Source organism: Grammomys surdaster, unplaced genomic scaffold (assembly GCF_004785775.1).
Source record: "Grammomys surdaster isolate TR1022 unplaced genomic scaffold, NIH_TR_1.0 125357, whole genome shotgun sequence".
Taxonomy (NCBI): domain Eukaryota; kingdom Metazoa; phylum Chordata; class Mammalia; order Rodentia; family Muridae; genus Grammomys; species Grammomys surdaster.
Window position 1 is genome coordinate 1,175,705 of NW_021620229.1, and position 21,715 is coordinate 1,197,419.

At 46.0% G+C, this 21,715-nt stretch overlaps 1 protein-coding gene across 2 annotated transcripts in view; it reads left to right on the forward strand.

Annotated features, from left to right (window-relative positions):
• The first annotated feature begins 1,027 nt into the window (after positions 1-1,027).
• Positions 1,028-21,715, forward strand: part of Spata13 (spermatogenesis associated 13) — a 126,732-nt gene continuing 106,044 nt past the window's right edge. The window contains exons 1-2 of one of the 2 annotated variants that reach the window (XM_028785868.1): positions 1,028-1,142; positions 2,644-2,919. The gene's annotated coding sequence lies outside the window, so the exon portion shown is untranslated. Of the gene's footprint in view, positions 1,143-1,164; positions 1,192-2,643; positions 2,920-21,715 lie in introns of those variants that run through there. The other variant, XM_028785869.1, reaches the window with a different exon arrangement.

Sequence of the window (21,715 nt, forward strand, 5' to 3'; positions counted from 1 at the left end):
ATAATATTTAGAATGATCATGCTGGCATATTGTTGCCATTCAAAGGAGTCGTTTCCGCAAACCACAAGTTTTAAAAGAATGCACTTGTTTTATGAATTCCTCAGAAATGACCACAGCGCATTTTGGGGAGGGTGTGTGTGTGTCACAGATCCTGGCATTGACGAGTTGCTTCCCTTCTGCGGTCTCAGTTGAGCCAAGTTAGGAAAGTAGGAGTTATTTGAGAGTTCATAGTCCAGGCTCTGGGAAAACAGAAGGTCAAAGCATCTTTATGCTGAGTTTCCATGGACTTAAAAGGTGAGCCCGCACAGAGAATAGCCTTGAGCCTGAGCCTGAGCCTGATCCTGAACAGGAGCCTGAGCCGGGAAGTACCCACCAGGAGGAGGTGGGACGGTGGGCGTCAGGCGGTCGTCCAGGCAACGCAGCAGCTCTCACCCGGGCAGGGCAGCGTGTTGGCAGGTAGGGAGCAGGAAAGATCCGGTGTGTGGTGCCAGTGCGTGAGTGGCTGCGGTGATCTGCAGTGGGACTGGGAGGTGTGGGACAGAGTCCCGGTCTTACCAGAGAGTAGTCTTTTGGGAAGGTGAAACGAGAAAGAGGAGTGGCTAGAGAGGGTAGTAGGGCCGAAGGGGCGGAGGCATGACTTGGAGTGAGTGAGTGGCATGAAGGCTCAACCTGGTGGTGGCGCGGGTGGAGGTAGTGAGAGGCGGGGCACGAAGTGAACTAGGTTGAGAGTGCCGTCTGAGGCCAAAGGCATGGGGCCTGGTCTGGGGGGCTTGAACCGCAGGGTTGGAGCTTGGTCCAGGGAAAAAGTCCCTACCTGGTAGGGACAAGGACGAGCTGGGGGCGTGGCCCCTGGAAGAGGAGGCTGCCGGAGCAAGGAGGGCTGAGGACCCAAGGAGCCGGGCTCGGGGGCGTGGCTTCAGGAGAGCACTGTGGAGGCGTGGCTTCGGGAGCGGGCTGGGGGCGTGGCCCGTGGGAGGAGGCGGCTGTGCGCGGGAGGGCGGAATCCGCGCTGCTCTTTCTGTGGAGGCCACGGCGCGCAGAGCCTGGCGAGCTCGCGGCTCGATCCCTGCTGGAGCCGGCTGGGCAGCAGGACCTCTTGGATACCCTGGCTTTGGTGCTTCGGTGGAGTGGGAACCGCCGAGGTGAGGCTACCCAGGGAGGCGCTAGGCTCTGCGGGACGCGAGCTCTCGGGTGGGTATCGCGGAGGAGCTGAGCGCCAAGGGCGGCCTCTGTGATCCGAGGGTGTCCGGCTGCCAGCTCCTGCTTGTGGCTCGTGGGACGGACCGGAGCTGCTCACCTGTTGCGCCACCGTGAGCGCTCCGCCTGCTAGCGGTTGCTCTGGGCTAGCCCGGCAGCGCCCCCCGGGGAAGGTGCGGTGTGCTGTTCTAGCTGGTGCCTTTCCCCCGGGACGTCAGGGATTACCCTGAAACTCTATCTACCCGCGCTCCCTGCTTGCTGGGCGGGCTGCCGGGTTGCGCCAGGACGACGGACAAAGGTTGGCCGCCACCGGCCCCTTGAATGCTTCCTTCCTCGGAGGGCGTGACCTGTGCATGGAGGGGGATTGAGAGGTTGCATTTTAGTTGGAGCACTTAGATTAGAAAGGACGTTTCTCCTCAGGTCCCTTCTGGGACGCAGCCTAAAAGACTTGGGGACTTTATCGTCACTTGTATAGAGAGTGAGTTGGCATAGTTAGTTTGGCTCCATTTCTGTTCAGGATATGGGAAATTGCTATACTGTCCAGTCTCAGGATGGGACCGCTGCAGCAGGCGTCAGAGAGGAATTCAGGTGGCTTGTGCTGGCAGACCACACTTCTTAACTGCAAAGTTGCAGAGTTGAAGCAAATTTCTTCTCCGAGTGAAAGAAAACAAAAAATCCCTATAGCAAACACAAGCGAGCCAAGCTACTATAGTTGCTGCCCAGCATGGGATCGTGGCATTGATAAGTAGAATAGTAATTTGAATTTATTCTCCGCTGGTTACCAAGGCTTCTAAGAGCTGTATCTCTCCCTCCCCCACTATTTTTTTCCGGCCCCTTCCACCCCATTTCTGTTGTCTAGTGCTTAGACCTTCTAGTTTTTTTGTTCATCTTTTTTGATCCTCCTTTTCAAAGTACAGAAATTTCACCCAGTTTGCTGTTTTTTCTTCTTCTCACTCTTGTTTTCTCTTTTCACCTTTCCTAACAAATGCTCTCTTTCTCTTTCTGTCCTTCTCCCCCTTTCAAACTTCCTCACCGCATTGTTCTCTTGGTCCGGGTTAATTATGCACCCCCACCGTGTGGGGCTGAACCTTGTTCTCTGCCCCTCCCCCATCCTCCAGAGCCTGTAGGCTTCCCATCCAGTGTTTGAATTATTTTTCGCTCACCTCCTTGGCCCCCAATTTGCCGCCTCACCCCCACCCGTTTAGTGAACCTTTCCTTTATTTGTGACCTGTGTGACACTGGACACTCTATTTCGGGCCTTTTTACCTGTTTCATCCACAGCCACAGCCTGCCAGTGCTTTGGTGGCTTTTCCAGCTCACTTGATCTCAGAACCCTCTTGTGGTCCTCCCTCCCCCCTCAGGCCAAGAACAACACTAGGCTCAGTTTCCTCCTTTCCAGTCAGCTCTGAGTTACCTCACAGACACAGGTTTTTTGTTTTTTTCTAGAAAATCTGGAAGTGTCACCAGGGCTTCTGCATTTCCACGTGAGCACACTGCCTGGCTCTCAGGCCTCTCCATCTGCCACTGTGTCTGTCTGTTGAAGTGGAATTGGACATGCAGTCCTAGAATGATGACATTATCAACATTAATGTGATGATCACACAGCATTGCCAAACACTGTGCCAAGCAGTAATATTCATCTGAAATCTTCCTCCAGTCTCTGTAAAGGAAGATCCACCACTGGCCCCTTTTGCAGATGAGGGGAGGGTGTGTTCAGAGAAGGTAAGCCTGCCACAGTCATGTTTGTCATGACTGTGTTGTTTGACTTAAGTCTCATGGGGCCATGTGACTTCTTGACCTCAGACAGGCCGGGCATTCAGCTTTGGAAATGAGTTTGTTATTTGACATGTTTTGTTTATTTTGCTGTGTGTGCCAGTTTAGGGCACAGAGTCTACTCTTGTAGGACAGTGCCTGGGGAAAAGTCAAATGGCTGATGTCCTTCAGAAAGCCTGGCTGTCTCCTTCATCTATGCCTGCAGCCTGCTTCCCATCTTTGACGCAGGACGTTGGGAAGAAAACATCATAAAAAGTATATTGCTAACTGGCTCCTGTGTCAGTTGTCAGTTCAGTTTCACTTTAGTACAGTGGACCTTTGGGTCTCTGAGAGCCATGTGGCTTCATGAGTGTTTTAATTTCTATTTCATTATGTAGTCTTAAACCTTGGTCAGTTTTTTCCTGGCTAGTCTCCACTTCCATGAGTAGAAGGCAAATTTACTGAAGGAGACTGCTGGAGGTATGGACTTTACTAACTGGAAGGGACCTTAGATTTTACACAGCAGGAAACATGGCACGGAAATCAACAAATTTGGAGAGCAGCCACTGAATCCCAGGACTGGCCTTAGGACTCAGGTCTTTGTACACCTGGCCTAGGTGTGGAAAGCACCTTTATTTTCCTTCTTTTTCCTGAGGTAACTAGAGGTAGAACTAACTGCATATTTAGTGTAGAATCATCTGTAGTTTTCCTTCCTCTTTTGGATGAAGCCTTAAAGATTTAAGAAGAAAATGTTCGCCTTTGAGACATGTAATGGCATAATTGGGGTAAAACATCACAGAAATATGTATACGTTCAGGTGTGTTAGAAGAGTGATTCTTTCCAGAGCAGCAGGGATGAACAGCTTTCTATAGCAGACCACATGGCACTTAGGGATTTCAGCGTCAGTAGCCGGAGCGCTCTGCCTCCTTGCTTTCCTGGGAGAATTGCATCATTACAAAGTGCAGAACGTACACTGGAACATACGTTTCATGCGGGAGTGGTTATGGGCTTCTTAGAAGGAGGGAGAAAACATCTGTGCACGTCATCTGTTCCCTGTGGTTCAGATGGTGGCAGCTGGGTTTCACTGCTCCACAGTGGAATCTGGAGGTTCAGGGAAGCCGCCATGTCCAGAGCCCCACTGTCAGCAGTAAGATTTGAATCCACGACTGTCTAGCTTATTAGAGGCATGTGAATTCTCCTGGATATCTGTGACTGTAGCCTACAGTTTGCTGGGACAAGTATGCCACCTCAGCGCCTTCTAGAAAGGTAGATGGTTCTGCTTGCTGCACTGAAGAGAAAGAACAGAACAGGGAAGCAGGGCCCGTGAGTGTGAGGAGCCAGAGGAATCTGCACCCTGTTTTGACTCTGCTAGGGTGTGATACTTGACATGACCCCAAGGAGCAGTGGCGTGTGGCAAATGCAGAGATTGGCAGATGCTGTTTCAATACAGTTCTGGCTATTTACTGTGGCAATTGACCAAGTGGGTGGACACAGGTAATAATAATCATAGTAAGCGTCTCGGACATGAGACTGTTGCTCTGTGGAAGAAGAGCTTAAAGAACCTGGTTTCCTTGTCTGAAAACACAGTCACACATGATTCAGGAACAGCATCGGTTGGTGCCTGTGTAGGACACAAGGAGCCTAGACACTTCTGATTTCGGAGACCACATGTTTGCCTCTTGGGAGTTAGCTTCAAGACTGATGAGCCTGCAGAGAAGTCTGTGTATCTACTTGGATAGAGACGGGCTAGGAAGCCTTGCTCGCCTCTTAGCCCCTGTTAATAGCGTGGTAGAGCGGGTTTCCTGGTGTCCCTGGCAACGAATCAGAGACTGGCTTGGCAAGGCCCGACTGGGATTTGGAGTGGGGAGAGTCTTGAGAGATCCTTAGCTGGAAGCAGCTTCCTGAGGCCATCACACTGCCTGCTGTCTTCTTCCTCAGTCTCTCCTAGTTAGCATTTCACACATCTGTGCCTGCTGACATGGTCTTGGACTAGAAAAGAGAGTCCTTGTCCACATCTGAAGCAAATGCAAGGGGAGGGTGAGACCAGACCTACTGTGTGATGGCACTAGATGGGAAGCCTGGGATAAAATGGGCCCAGTCCTGTAGCCCAAACCTTAAAAAGTGCTGGAATAAACTGGATGGTGGTGGTGCACGCCTTTAAACCCAGCACTTGAGGCAGAGGCAGGTGGATCTCTGGGTTCAAAGCCAACCTGGTCTACAGAGCAAGTTCCAGTACAGCTGTCTCAGGGATAAGGGGGAAGGTGTTTTACTAAGTGACCCAAATGGGTCAGTCTGCTGTGCTGGAGTGCTAGCATTACAGTTCAGAGCTCAGGCCCTGGGGCCCAGAGAGCAAACGTGCTAAAGATAAAGGGACCTTGCATCCTAGCTTACATGTGTACTTTTAAACGCATCCGAGTAGGTTGGGGCTTTTCTGTGGCAGAAGAAAAATAACCTTTGCTTTAGAAATGTGCTTGATTGCTACTCTTCGAGGGGATGAAGTGTCCCCTGTAACGTAAGAGCTTTGTTCTAATCTGTGAATGGTGCAGCTATGGTCAGAGGCATTCAGATTTATAGCACCTGCTGTCTGTCCCAGGCGTGTGTGGTTGTATTCTCCATATTGGTTTGCAGGGCTACGTGTATTTAGCGTGTACTGGGTATTGTTTACTTGCTAAATGTTAACCAGTCATCGTGCTTCCTTCTTTCCTATACATTTTGTAATGGAACAAACCAATGAGCTCATGTGGAAGGTATAGAAGCAAATCAGACCCCTAATTTAAACATGACCACGTCCCCAGAGGTTAAAAACCTTCAGCTCTGTCTAGTAGGATTGATGGATGGCCGTGACTCGGCATAAACCACTGTGTGAGCGTCCTTGCACGCCCTGCCTCCTCCTCCAGTGTCTTCTCTTGGAATTAGACCTGAATTTGTTACCAGTTTTTCTCCAAGTACGTTTGAGAGGATAGGACAATTTTGCTTCTGTTTCTTGGCCAGGAGTCACTTGAGGCTGAAAGTCTTCAGAGAAGACAAGGCAAGAAGCCCAGTGGGCCATGTGGTACGTGATGTCAGAGGAAAGGAGAATTTCTTAGCATTTCTGTTCTTGGCCTTGTGATTTGTCTCTTGTAGGCTATCAGCTGTGTGATCTGTGAAAGTGTTAACCTCTCTGTGCCTCAGTTGTCATTTCTAAAAGCTGGAGACAGCAGCTGGCTTAGTCTCTAGTGATAAGATTGGTGTGGGTAGTTTATAAAGAAGAGAAACATTTCTTTTCTGGAGCCCAGAAAGCCAGGCGTCAAGAGCACAGACGTTTTATGTCTGGACAGGCTTTCTTGTGGTAGCCTCACAGGGCAGAACTGATGGAAGGGGCTAAAGGTACAGGCATTATATGTTCCCATGTCATGTAATGGCAAATGGAGGGGCCAGAAGGCTCTCTGAAGCCCTCCCTTTGATGTGTGTGCACACACACATATATGTAGAAGCCAGAGGTCTATATCCAGATTGTTACTCAAGCATTCTCAAAAAAAAAAAAAAAATATATATATATATATATATATATATATATATATACACACACATATATTATATATATATATATATATATATAGATAACATAGATGTATAATGTATAAGACATGCTAATTTATAATACATTATATATTAATATATATATTACACATAAAATTTATGTATATAATTTTTCTTGAGGATCTCACTTGGTAGAGTTCACTTTCTTGCCTAGACTGGAAGCCAAGAACGCCCCAGGATTGTCCTTTTTGCCCTCCTCAGCTCTGGGGTTACAGATGTGCAGTACCAACTGTGGGTTTCACATGAGTGCTTTGGGGCTGTGGGTATGAAATCAGGTCCTCGGCAGACACTGACTAACCCACCTCTCCAGATCCCTTGAAGCTCCTTTTATAGGGATCTTAACCCATTCATGACTTACCCATTCATTCTACAAAGCCCTCACTTCTAACTACCATCACTCTGAGGATTATATTCCTGTTTTTTTTTTAAATTACCATTTGGGAAAAACTTTTATTAGGACCTGATGTTGCTATGTTGCAATATGGGAAAAAAGTTTCCTGGACACGCATTGAAAACTGTCTCAGCTGAAGAGTTCAGAAGCTCTGCTGTATGTTGGAACTATCTATCATTATCAGATTGATTGCTGTCCTCTCCCACAGCCGAAACTGTGGGTAGATTCAGATGAGACCTAGGCATGGGACTGTCATGAAGCATTCCACACACGGTCACGTTTAGGACGTGCTGCTGCCAAAGGCTGAGTGTTAAGTAGATTGGTAGACAGCTTAGGAGTGTTGTTAGGTATGCTAGGAGTTTTGAGGATGCATCTGGGAATGCCCCGTGGCTTGTGACAGGGGGCTGCAGAGGGTGTGTTACCATTGCGTTTCTGAATCATTCTGAGCTCCGCGTGGAGCACACAGTTTGCCCATCTGTGGTTCTCTGCTGTGTTCTGAGAATTGGGAAGTTTGACAGACACTGTGGCTCATCACCACATCTACTCCTGCGAGCTTCCCCGGGGGCACAGTTTGGAAAATGCTGTTGAACACTGGGAACAAGGGCCTGGTGTTGGGGAGCACTGGTGCCATGAAGCTGACGGGAGTGTTCCAGTGCCTCTAGGCCTGCATTGTTCCAAACCAGTGTCACTTTCCCCACACCCCATCTGACTTGGTCTCTCTTTGGCATCAGATCTGTTGTCTAGAATGAGAAGGGCGTTATGTTACAAACTACCTGTTCCTAGTGTATTTGAAAGAATGTATAAACTTTACATTGTCTATCCAGCTGTGCACATTCATTCCAGCTTCACTTCTTTTACTCACCGGACAGCTACTGCCGAACTAGCGGGTTGTTTGGTTTTTAAAGATTATTTTATGTGTTTGGGAGTTTTGCCTGCAAGTATATCTGTGCTCTGTGTGTATGAATGGTGCATACACATTGAATATGGGATCTCCTGGAATGGGAGTTATACATGGTTGTGAGCCATCATGTAGGTGTTGGGAACCAAACCTGGGTCCTATGCAAGAACAGTAAGTACTCTTAACAACAGAGCCATTTCTCCAGCCCAAGGCTGTTTGTTTGTTTTAGGTGGTGGATGTGGAAGCCAGGGTTTAGTCATACATGATGTGCAAGTGCTCCATCTCTGAGCTCCAACATCAGCACCCCCCACCCCCAGTCCCCACCCAGTCTGATTTTTCTGTCTTTTTGAGACAGAGATTCTCTGTGTAGTCCTGGCAGTACTGGAACTCCCCTCTGCAGACCAGGCTGACCTTGAACTCAGAGATCCTCCTTCCTTTGCATCTCCAGTGCTGGGATTAAAAACATGCACCACTACTGTCTTGCTGTACACCAGTCATTTCTTTAGGTGTGTGTATATATGTGCTCACTTCAAACACGTAAAGGCCAGAGGACAACTTTCTGGGGATGGTTCCACCTTGTGGGTTCCAGGGACCAAACTTGTGTCATCTGGCTTTGGCTTAGCCTTTACCAGATGAGCCATTCCCCTTTTTTAGGTTTAGGTTTGCAATGGTGGCATTCGTTATACTTGTCTTATATGGTAACACGATTATTCAACTTTTAATAATAGAACATCTGAAGGACATTTTTCATGTTGCCTTTATGGGCTTTCTTTGAACCCTGCTGAGATTAATTAAATCAAATCCCATGCAACAATTATCCCAAAATATCTTGGCAAGTAGAAGAAATATCCTGAGAAGTTATTAAAAACTAAGTTGACCTGAGACACTAAGGTTTGAGCAAGTGGCCCACAGCAAGCATAGCGCCCACAGAAGGGAGCCGGGGGTGGACTGCCTGCTTCCAGTTTATTTTGGTGCTGAATTAGCCCTGGCTATGTGGTGACACTAATTATGTAAGGGAGAAGTTTGTGAACTCATATCCTGTTCATGATTTGTTCTTTCTGTGGAAAAGTTAGACGATGGTGTTAGTTTGGTTTTGCTGGGCAGTGCAGAGCTGCAAATACTGGGCGTTTACTGTTAGACTGACCTCACATATTTAAATGCGGATTGCAACTGGGAAGAATTGATTCACTGTATTTGTTCGGCTGCCCAATTACTAAGTGAGAGGGAAACTTTTGTATAGCCAGCACACAGGCCACTCAGTATGACGGTAAAGACTAGCTGCCATTGTGTGGATTTAGCCCTATCAGAGACCTTGCCCACAGCTTGAATGGGGCTTAGAAAGCAGGCCTTCAAAGGAATGGCAGTTGCTTAAATGTTCGTGGATCCGTCTGAAATAACATCCTCTCGGTGCTCATTTGAACAGTAGAGAATGTATTAATATTTAGTGAAGGTTTAGTTATATTCAAAGTGAGTTTATATATTTCAGTGAGAAAAATTAAATGTTAATGCTAAAGAACCACAAGTAATGAAGCATATGCCAGAAAGAATAAGCACACTGCTCTTTCACACGCCGTGTTGAGAGTTACTTAGCAGCTTTCTATGCTTTTTCTGCTTTTAATCTCCCGAAACAAACCTGAAATCCCCAGGGCCAGTGCCTGGCCCTTCTTGTTGAAGAGCCTTCTGTTTTACTAGGGTGAACTAACTGAACCTTAGTGTTAGAGCCTCTCTCTGTGTCCTTGTACTTTCAGGACTGTGGGACAGGCTTCTTTCCCTTGTGATGCCTTGGTCCCAGGCTTGGCCATGGTCTCTGTCCCAGGGAGGCATGGATGGGGACCATGATGGTACACCTATCCAGAAAGATGGGATCTGCTGCTCTAGCGTGCTCAGGAGTGAGCTACCAGCCATATCAGCTCCCCTGCACATGGTCTCAGGTTCCCGGACACGCTGTCATTTAATCAGTGGAATTCTGAATAAGCACCGTGGAAGCTTCTTTAGAACATTCATTTAGTGGGTAGGTGTGGTAAGAATATGAAAGAAAAATGAGTACTGTGTCCTCAGATAATATCATTGTTTTGCAGGTGTCAGAGTGTGCTTACACAAAGCTAGGTGGCTGGGGTCACAGGTGATAGAACGTTATAAAATCCAACATGTATGTGGTTCTCGGTTGGTTACCATGTCAGTGCATGACAGATGATTTACCAGCCAGGAGTTTTATAGCCTGTTACTGCTCTCTGGATTGCACCATTTCTCTTGAGTTTGATCTGACTTTGTGATGTTTTATTCATCATGGCCCTGGGAGATGGCAGGCCATGCTATAATACAGTATATACCATGCAACCTACTTTTTTGCCATGGTACTCTGTCATCTCATAGCAACAGAACTGCCTACTGATAAGTATTGTGTGTCAACTTCCTAGGGAGACTGGGACAAATGTCTATTCACCCTCCCCAAATAGGGAACCAAAATATAGACACCACAAGTTCTATTGGGGCTACTTACAGGAGCAGAAATGAAGCCCACCCCAGCGTAGGTGACAGTTCAAGAAGCTGGGTACCTGGAACATACTGCACAACCTGTAAGCAGATCAATGGGATGGAGAGTCTCCTTTCTAGAAGACTCAGTTGATCTCAGTCTCTTCCAAGAAGCTCAGCTGGTCTTTTCAAGGGTGCTCAGCTGGTCTCTATTTCTTCCAATCAGCTGAGCTTGTCTGAGAGTCATTGTCAGGAGTCCTTACTGTTTATATATTTTTGATGAGGGAGGAGACTAGTGAAGCTGGTCAGTTTCAGGGATTTCCTGAACCTATTTTTGTGTTGTTTACTTCTTGTCTTAAGGCACTTCCCTTCAGAATAGAGTATTTTAGCTCCTCCTTGAACATCCTTTGTTTCACTCCCTTGTAAACATCCTATCCCAAAAATTCTGTTGTTTTACTTTCCTCTTATACTCTGTCTTAGTTAGGGTTTTATTATCAGACAACTCTTATAACGGAAAACATTTCATTGGTGCTAGCTTATAGTTCAGAGTTTAGTCCATTGTCATCTTGGTGGGAAACATGGCGGCTAGCAGGCAGACATAGTGCTGGAGAAGGAGCTGAGAATTCACATTTGGATTGGCAGGCAGCAAGAAGAGAGGGGAGGGGAGGGGAGGGGAGGGGGAAGAGGGAGAGGGAGACAAACAGACATTGGTCCTGATTTGATCATTTGAAACATCAAAGCTCCATCCCTAGAGATACACTTCCTCCAACAAGACCACACCTACTCCAATAAGGCCAGCTTATTCAAATAGTGCCTCTTCCTGTGAGTCTATGGGGGCCATTTTTATTCAAACCACTGCACACTTCTAAAGAAGTTTCCCTCTAAGATGGAAGCTTTCAACCCAGAGGGAAGCTGCTACACAGCAGGTGTCCTAATGACACTTGACTATCTCGAACTGCTGTTCTTCCTAACCAGCACCAGCCACAGCTGCCATGCTGTCCATCTGAAAGCAACTCCTTCTCCAGGGACCCTGCAGGATATCTCAGGGACCCACCCCAGGTCCTTTCAGTCCCAGAGCACCATGCTGTGCTGACCTGAGTATTAGCATATCAGAGGACATGTTCCCACAAACTAATCTTAGTTGAACTCTAATGATAAATAGCTCATCGTCTGGTACTGAATCCCTTTTGCTAAGAGAGGAAAGGAGGAAGGCATTCTAGACTTTGCCTTCTCAGGGAAGCTGGGTTAGGAAGTGAGAGTGTGGGTGACCCAGGCAATACCGGTGACTCTCCTGCCTGGTGCTCTGCCTGCAGATGGTCTGTGCTGCTTGTTGTTGGCTCAGCATGCAGAAGAATGTGCAGGGCTTAGAGCTCGCTTGGCATCTTCTCACAGAAGTGATCTTGGAGGAGGAAGAACTCTTTCTAATCCTTATTTGTAATCTGACCTCTTCATACAAAGTGCTTACCCTCAATGGGCTCTGACCTAGAAGTCTTCTGGTAAAACACAGAGGCAGAGTAGTCTAACATTACAAGGTCACGTCTTTAATTTACCACATTGCAGTACTCAAATGCTAGCAGGTGGATGGGTCAAACCTTTTATGTTCACGGCTTTTTGTGACTGTGACAAAAGCCTGAGATAAACAAGTTGCGAGGAGGAAGTTTATTTGAGGTCTTCACTTCAGAAGTTGGTCTGTCGGCGGGGCCTGTGGCAATCATGGTGATGGGCATGTGCATAAGGGGTGCCTTAGTGTCGGCACAGAACATAAGCAGACACCAAATTCTCTGCACAAAGGACACTTTATTACCCTGAAGGGACAAACAGGAGGGGGTGTGGGGAGCAGCTGCCTCTGCAAAGGCAGCAGCAGCAGGTGTCTCTGCAGAACTGGTTTTTAAGGGGAAAAGGGAGAAGGAAGTCTGTGCTTGGATGAGTTGATAAGTCCTCATTGGACAGGTTAGCCAGTGTAGCTAAATAAATGAATTTTGATTGCTGGACCTTGATGTTTAGTCTCAGGAATGAGTCAGTGGCCAAATAAGGGAATAAATTTTGGGGGCTAGCTTTAGGAATGTAATCTAATGGGGAAGGGAAGGGGAAAGGGCAACACCTGCTGGCACCATGTCTGCCATGCTTGGGCCTGCGAGAGAGCCCTTCAGTGTGACTGTGCGGAGATGCTCGGTTCATGCTGGTCAGGAAGGGGTCCAGGCTGGGTTTCCATCTCCCCTTCAACGACATGCCTCCAGTGACCTACTTCCTCTCACTAGGTCCTACTCCTTACACCTTCTAACAGTTCCATGGGCAGAGGATGGAGCACGGAGCGCCCTTGGGAAACATCCCAGAGCCAAACCACTGCAGCTTGTACTCTGCACGTCTGACTTGGAAGCCGAGTTTCCTCCATTTCCAGTTCTGCCTTAGGACTTTTTCATGTCCTCCTAGGGCTTCTTTTTAAGCCTGCTGAGATTAATTAAATTAAACCCCATGTAATAGCTATTCTGAAGCAGAGGGGCTTATTAAATTTTTGGATTACTAAATGCTGAACCACTGAATTGGCTGACTCAAGATTATTACAGTTTTTGTTGTTTTGGGTAGACATTGCTGCTGGCCTCAGTTTCCCTTCTGTTCTGGATAGAAGGGTCTCTCTAGGAAGGAGAAGCTGTGTTTTTTAGGCTTTCTTGAAAAGTGTGTAGAAGCCACATCTTCCACTCCACACAGGGCATCTTTGTCCCCAGGTTGGGGCTTTTGAGTTTCATCAATGGGATACTTCTCTGAGATGAGGACAGTAGTAATCTGTGCAGATCAGCCTGGGATAAAAGATCATTGTGAACTGAGACTCAGTCAGCTGGAGAGCTTTGGGTCCTACTGCTCTGAACGGGGAAAGCTACCTTTTCTAGACCCCTCCAGGTCACCGGAAAACTCCCTGGACATATTTAGTAACTTTTTTTTCTCAAGATAGGATTTCTCTGTGTAGCCCTGGCTATCCTGGAACTCTGTAGACCAGGCTGGCCTCTAACTCAGGATCCAGCTGTCTCTGCCTCCCAGGTACTGAGATTAAAGATGTGTACTAACCGCGGCCTGCTTACGTCTAGTTAATTTTGATAGAGAATTCAAAGAGAGACAAATGTCTAGAATGCATGTTTGTTTTCTTCCCTGGGATGGGCAGCGTGAGGAAGACTGGGCCTAGTGAACCCTGGTTACACGTGCACCCTGTACTCCTCCAAGACACACCTTTCTCATGGAGTTGGGGCTGAGAAGACACTTCCCCAGTGGGACTGGCACCAGCCTTTGCCTCAGCAGGGAGAAATTCAGAAGCTACCACTAGCTAGATCTGCATGGACTTCCCAAGGTTATGGCTCCTGTGTCATCCATGCCTGAAGCCACATGGAAAGCATTGTCCATAGGCTATGTTCTGTCCTCAGCACCGAGAGTTCTACAGAAGGAGTGAGGTAGTGACCCTCAGCTTAGAGCCCACAGGACAGATCTGATTGATCCTGCTGTTTCTGTGTGGAGGGTAGAGCTGGAGAGACAAGACTGTCAGGATGACAGGTTGCTCATGGATCTATTTCAGGAATGGCTTTCAAGCTTACTCACTGGACTTTCTCTTTTCATGATTTGAAGTACCCAGAGTCAGCTGCAGCCTGAGAATAAATGGGAGAAAGTCCTACAGAAATAACATACATTTTAAGTAACTTTTCCTTAAGTGTATTGTACTGTATCATTGTTGGGTTTTCTGAGTCTTACTGTGTGCCCAGCGCATAAGTAAACTTCATCATAGTATGTGTACATATGAAAATACAGTACATATAGTCCTCTATGTGCAGTGTCTGCAGAACCACGTCTCCTTTGGGACTCGTGGAACATAGCTCCTGTGGCTATCGAGGGGGACTCTGTAGTAGCCACACCTTGCTTCTCTCCCATGCAGCCATGTAGGTGACATAGGATGTTACAGGTGTCTGGGGAATGGTTTCAAAGGAAGAGGTATAAGGGGGCCAGTGACTCAGGGCTTGGTGGGTGGCTCAGGTTTGATGGTGGGCGTCTGGGTGATTTCTGTTGGAATGCATACTCACACTTATTTCTGGTTTGCTTACTGAATATATATACCTGTTATGAGATCAAAATCTTAAAGATACTAAGAATAACAACACCAACATCAAAAAGGTCTCTGGCCTTGGGTGTGGTGGTACACTTGTTATCCCAGCTCTCAGGAGGCTGAGGCAGGACGCCCCAAATTCCAGGCTGGTCTAAGCTATTATAATAAGAACTCTACTAAGAACAAAGAAAGGGAAAAAGAACAAAAGGAAGGTGGAAGGGAAAAGAGAAGGAAAGACAGGCACACTGGGAATTCATTCCTTCACGTTTGTTTGTTTGTTTAGAGTCTCACTTTGTATCTCTGGCTGCCCTAGAACTCACTATGTAGACCAGGCTGGCCTTGAACTGACAGAGATCCATCTATCTCTGCCTCCTGAAATCTGCAATTGAAGGCATGGGCTACTGTGCGAGGCTTACACTCCTTTGATCTGCCTTTGTTGTGACACTGCATTCTAAGAATTACCTGCATAAGTTATGCTGAACTGCAATACAGCAAACAGGTCTGAAGTCCATACCGAGGTCACTTCATGTCACTTATTTAACTTCTTTCACCAGGTACGGCTTTGGGAGGGCCCTTTAGACCAGATCTGTTACCTGTAACATAACACGAGCAGAAAGTTGAAAAATATGGTAAATCATGGTATCGCTCTTCTCTTCACGCCATCATAGTTTCCTTTTAATGTCTGCTTCTCATATCACACACACACACAAATATACATACTCTTGTGTGCATGCATATACACACACACAGCACATGTGCAAACACTCACATGTACACACAAGCAAACAAAACTGTTATTTTCTGGGAAAACCAGGTCTCTTGTTAATGGGTCCAAGCAAGTCCAAGGACAGGTTAAGTGCACTGCATCCTGGCATGAGACCTTAAAGTAACCCTAGCCTTGGGGTAATTGACTTCATCTGCTTTGTTTTCTGTAAATTGAAGCCTGGTATTCTTGAAAGAAGGTCTATTTTTTTTTCAAATAATAATAACACAACCATGGGCTGATTGGCTGCTAGTGATTACTAACTGGCAGGTCCACACTGTGCTGTTGTTGGCTAAGTTCTTCCTCTCTTCCCTGCTTGTGAGTGGACACTGGGCTTATCTGTGTTAGAAGTCATAAGTTACCATTTGTCCTTGATTAGCTTTCTACCTCAAGTTCAAGGTCATAGTGTTTGGCTCCTTTATTCCCTGAAGTCTAGTGGATGTGAACACCACTGTTCTGGATTCATCAATGCTTTTAATTACTAATAATTAATAAGAGCTAGATACGATGGGTCACTCCCCTTGTCTCAGCACTATGAGGCTGAGGCAGAAGATTTGTCCTTTCAAGGACAGCCTGGGTTACTTGAAGAGGGCTTGTCAAAATAAGAGTCCCCCTCCCCTTAATACGTAGATGAAAATAACACTCTTTCATGAGAGTATAGGCAGCAACATGGTATACCTTAGGTAAATCAGGGAAGTAATTCCTTTCATTCTTCTTTGTTCTCCCATAAAATGTGTCTAACTCAGGGTGAGACCTCCTCTTGCGTTGCTGTCTCATCTCTTGTGAGTCTGTGAGTGCTTCAGACTGAGAATCATGACATTTTCATCTTTGCATCTCTGGTTTAGATGCTGGACAGAGGAATTACTAGTTTGCGCTGACACTATTTGCAGAGTCAGGCCTCCACTAAAGCTCTTGGGAGACATGTGGGTGGAGTGGAGTGCTGTATGGTAGCCACATCCTGCTTCTCTCCCTGCGTGCCATGCAAGATGACTTTGGGGACATTATAAGAATTTCAAAGGAAGCGATGTAGACAATATCTAGTATCATGTCTACAAGGCAGTATGGTCTAGTGTTCCAAGAGAATGCAGATTTTTTTTTTTGGAGGGAGGGAGACAGTATGTGTGTTTGTGTGTGCTAAGACACATGTATGTGTGGCACATGTGTTTGCTTGTGCAAAAAGAGGTAAGAGGTCAATCGAAGCTGTCGTTCATCAGGAGCCATCCACATGTTTTTAGAAGCTTATTTTATTTATTATTACGTGTATGCATGATGTGTGCACGGGCATGCACATGTCATGGTGCTCTCATTGAGGTCAGAAGTCCACTTACAGTAGCTGACTTTCTCCTTCCACCATGTGGGTCCTGGAGACCAGACTCAGGTCGCTAGGCTTCCTAGTAATGCCTTTAACTGCTGAACCACTCATTGACATCTATCTACCTTTCTAGATTTAAGGTAGGGTCTCTTACTGGCCTGAAGTCCTCCAGGTAGACTGAGCAGGCTGGCCAGAGGGCTCCCTGTCCTTGTCTCCATCAGCAGTGAGTTCACAAGCGTGTGACCGCACGGGTGAGGTGTGTGTGTGGTAGAATGGGTATGTAGAACTCTAACTCGGCCATCATGCTTGCAGGGCAAAGGGCAAGGACTTTACTTTCAGATTTTTAAGTGAAATGTCTATGTTAGATATAGGAAATAAGTTCTATGTTTTAAAATTTCCTCAGTGGACCGTTCAGCTTGGATGGTATCTCAGTCTGTCATCCGGAATGCTGTTATCAGCATACCATATAATAGGGTGACCTGGGCAGAAGTGTATTTGTCACAGGAGGCTGTAAGGTCAAAATCTAGACATGGCAGATGTGATGTCTGGTAAATACTGCTTCATGATTCACAGAAATCCTCACATGACAGAGGGACCAAGGGACTTCTTTGATATATATGAGATATCTCTCTCTCTCTCTCTCTCTCTCTCTCTCTCTCTCTCTCTCTCTCTCTCTCTCTCAATATATTTTTTTAGCATGAGTGCTTTCGCCTGCATATGTATGTGCACTGTTTATTCGTGTGCCTGGTGCAGGTGGAGGTCAGAAGAAGGCATAGACATCCTGGGGCTTCAGTCAGAGATACCGTGAGTTTCCATGTGTGCTGGGAACAGGACTCAGGACCTCAGGAAGAGCAGACAGTTCTAATCACTGACCTATCTTTCTCAAACCCTGAGGCAGGGTCTCTTACTGAACCTGGAACTTAACATTTGTTGCCTCTGCTGGTTTCCCTTCGAGTCCCTTCTGTCTCTGTCCCCCATTCCAAGCAGTAGGGTTATAGGCGTGAATGGCCACACCTGGCTTTGTGTGGGATCTGAACCCAGTTCCTTATGCTTTCACAGAAAGCAATTTACCCTCTGAACCATCTCCCCATCCTTCTAAAACTCCACGCTGCAGAAACCCCACCCATAAAGTAACAATTCCACATTCGTCCCTTCTTCCACCCCTGGCAGCCATCATAAGCCTTGCTGTCTCAGAGTGCAGGAAGCATCGCCTCTTTGGTTTTGAGATGCATTCCCTTGATGTGTAGTGATGTTGGTATCTTTATATGTGCTTATTGATGATTTGTGTCTTTCCATACGTGTCTGATCAAGTCCTTTGCCACTTTAACTGGGTGACATCATTTTGTTGTTGAGCTGTGTTCCTTATTCTTGATTTTAGACTCTCACTAGACCAATAATGTGCAGCCATCTCTCCCATTCCACAGATTTTCTTTTCACTTAGTGCTTGGTGTTGCCTGCCTCAAAGTTTCTAATTTTAGTGGCTCCATCTGAGACTTTTTTGTTTTAATTGCCTTATATATCTGTTCTTATGCCAATACCACCATCTTGATTTCTGTGGCTTTGTGGTAACATTGAAATTATGTGGTGTAAGATATCTTTTTCAAAAACATTTAGGCTCTTCTAGGTCCCTTAAATTTGCGTATGAATTATGGCCTGAGCCTTCAAATTTATGAAGTGTAATTAGTTGGGATTTTGGTGGTCTTACATTGAATCTTAAGTTAATTTGTGGCACTCACGTTTCCATTTTGACTGTGGTGAATCCATTTATTGAGGTCTTGAATTTCAACGTTGTTTTATAGTGTTTGAGTGTAGTTGTGCATTTCCTTTGTTAAAGTATCCCTGAGTGTGTATTCTTTCTGGTGCTGTTTAAATGGATTTCTTTCCTATAGCTCCCGTGGGAATGGTTTATTGCAGTAATGTAGAAATGAGGCTCACTCTTTTCCATTCATCTTAACTAGCAGGCTTGCGGAGCTCAGGTACTACTAGCTAAATGGGTTTTTAGTGTTATCCTTAACATATTTTCTGTGTGAGATTATGACACATGGGAAGAGAGATAGTCTTATTTCTTTTCCTGTCTGAACACCTTTATCTCCACTTTCTTTCTGAGCTGAGCTGGGCAGAACAACGTGGGGTGAACTAGGAATGGTGGCTGCAGCACCCTACCTAGCCTTGTCCTGGGGGAGTGTGCGTGTTTAGAGACTGATTTCGTCAGCTAGAGTACCTTTCCAGCTGCTCCTTCGTTTATTGGGTGTGTCTGTCACGGATAGGAGTTTAATTTTTAAAGTGAAATGATCGTATAACCTTTCATTAATGGTGATAATATGTTCCATTAAGGATTTTTTCCCTTTATATACATTTATGTTTTTAAAAATAGTATCTTTGTTAATTTGGACAATGTATCTGGATCACATTTACTGTCCTCTCCCCAATGTAAAGGATTTTTAAAAATGTTCAAGGCATCCTTATTTCACAAATCCCGTCTGTCATGGTATATAATCATCTTTCTAGTTCATGGATTTGGCTGGCTAGTGTTTTTATGACTTTGATTTCTAAAGTCATAAGAATGATTGGCATATGGTTGTTGGGCTTGGCTTTTTGAGACATGTTCTCACTCCTGAAGTTGTCACCAGGCTGACCTTGGCCTTGAGACCTTCATGCTTTAGCTTCCTGCACACTGGGATCCAGGTGTGGATCACCGTGCCCCAGCTGCTGTGTTCTCTGCTTTTGTAGTATCTGTTCCTGACTTTGCTGTCAGAGTATTCATGTGAATATATATCTGTAGGTGCCTGGGGTTTTGCATGAGCAGATGTCCATGACTTGTGCATATGTATATACATACCATGACTGTTATTTTAAACATGGGCCTAAGTATATCGGAGAGTGGGACAGGAGGCAGCGTCCTGGGATCCAAGTCTGGCTGTTTAGAAATGAGTTGAGTGCTCTGTTCTGAGCCTTTTGTCTCTTTCCCCAACTCTCTGTACAAAGCCCAGGAATAAAAGTATTGATTATCTGGTATAGTATCTCATACTAGTAGACACTTTGTACATGATGACGTACAGGCATATCTTAAACTCCTCAGTGAGTCTGATATTAACCGTATCCTGATATCTATTTATTATCTACTATGTTCTCGTATTAATTTAAACTAATAGGTAATTATTTCAGTGAAGTCTTAGGTTTTGCTTATAGTTGAATAGCTGAAATCCCCCTTTATTCATTTTTGGTTTTTTGTTGTTGTTTGTTTTTGTTTTGTTTTTTTTTGTTTGTTTGTTTTGTTTTTTTTCAAAGGAGGATTCTTCTTTCTCCCTTTAATTCTCTGGGATATCTCTGGAAGCTGCTATTAAAACCATGGTTTTTTCCTTGGCCATGGAATTAAGAGTCTGAAAAAGTCCCCAGGAGCTGTATTGTACAAAAGTTCTCACGCTTACTGCGGGACACCATCTGCCCCCCTCCTCATCTGTCTCCTGGAGATAAGTCCCTGCCTCCTAGCATCCTTCTGAGAACTCAGAGGGTTGAAGAGTGACAGGCCTTCAACACAGCACATGGCCTGGCAGGGGCTGATAAGTAGGTACAGTAGGTGTGTCCTTCATCCTTCCCATCCCCGGAGCATCAAACAGTATTTGATATATAAGAAATGCTGGAACAAGAGCCAGCAAGGTGGCTCAGTAGGTAATGGCACTTGCCACCCAGAGTGACAACCTGAGTTTGATCCTCAGAACCCGTATACTGCTGCAGGTTGTCATCTGACCTCCACATGTGCCCTTGTGGCACAGACATACAAGTGTGTATACAGCAGTAAGTTAAAAACTACAGCAACAATTAAAACACATAATAAAAGGTCTTCCTGGGGGGCTGGTATTCTGTTTGCTTTTGTAGTGCTTAGAATTAAACTAAGGGCTTCCAGATACCAGGATAGGCTCTGCCGTTCAGCCCTGAGTGAAGTGTTCTGTTGGCAAATTGTTTGTAAGAAAATTCCTGTTTTTCTCTGCCTGTCGCAAGGGTTCCTGTGTTTGGAAGGCAGCCCACCTGTGTGAGATCAGCCTGGGACTATGAGCATGGGAAGAATGCTTTCCCAGGAGCCTCCGTTTACACACAGGAAGAGTGGGGCTCCTGGCAGATCTTGATGTACTCGTTCTCATTCCTGTGCCATTCCTGGTGGTTCTGCCAGGGTTAAAACTTTGAGCTGTGCAGATGGTATCGGTTTTGGGAGAACTCAGTGTGTTGCTCCACTTCATCACTCAGGACGGGTAAACAGAGCTGCTCCATTAACCCGAGCCGGTGAGCCAGGGCCACTCTTGCAGGGACACAGGGGCAATGGTGCCCACACGAGATTAGCGGCACACAGGTCTCCAGTATTTATTTATTGTTGCCACATTTGGGGTCAGAGTGTATGAAGCATCTGTAGCAGACATCTAGTCACAGGTACATTCCTCCCTTGTGTAGCCTGCCGGGAAAGCTGGAGAGATTCTGCTGTGAAGCTAACACAGCAGAGGCACAGAGTTTCCGGGATTATGGCTGCTAATATTTCCAGTGCTCTACATCTTACTAAGTGTAATTTTTTTTTCTGCCTGTTTTGCTTCATTTGCATATTTAGATGCTCTTTAGGAGGGCCGTGGTTTTGGAGTATAAAAATCATACCAATTGAACATAGATTTTGTTTTTCAATCATACATATGCCAAATGTTCTGAGAACAAGACTCTTCTGGACAGTTGGCATTCTCCCTGATTTCCCTGTGGAAAACTGCCCTCGCACCCCACCAGCATCAGGTGGCAGGCGGTAAGTGTAGTCAAGGGCATCATTACTCCTTAAACTTTACACACAAAAGAGCAGTGTCCCAATGTTGGAACTCTTGCTAAACAGTTTTCGAGGAGGCACGACTAAGGCTTTTGCTACCTTATGATCCTCTGTGCTGAAGCAGTGGCCTGCCTTGTTGGTGCATCTGGGCTGTGAGAGGAAGAGACAGAGGTGGACTCCTACACTGGTGACAGAAATATGGAAGGTATTCATCCTAATACTGATTTATTATTTTTAAGAATAATGCCCAAAAGTGTCCTGAGACTTGATGGTGGTGTTTTTCCTCAGTACTGTTTTGACTCTTAAACACATACATTGATCCGATCTGACATTGCTATTCCCAGGGAAATGGAAGCTCAGAGAGCTTCAAGCAGCGTGTTCAAAGTCACCTAAAAAAGCCTGGGCTGTTGTAAGGGCTAATGAGGAGTAAGCATGTAGTCAGAGTGCCTGGAACTCCATCCTTTCCTCCCTATGG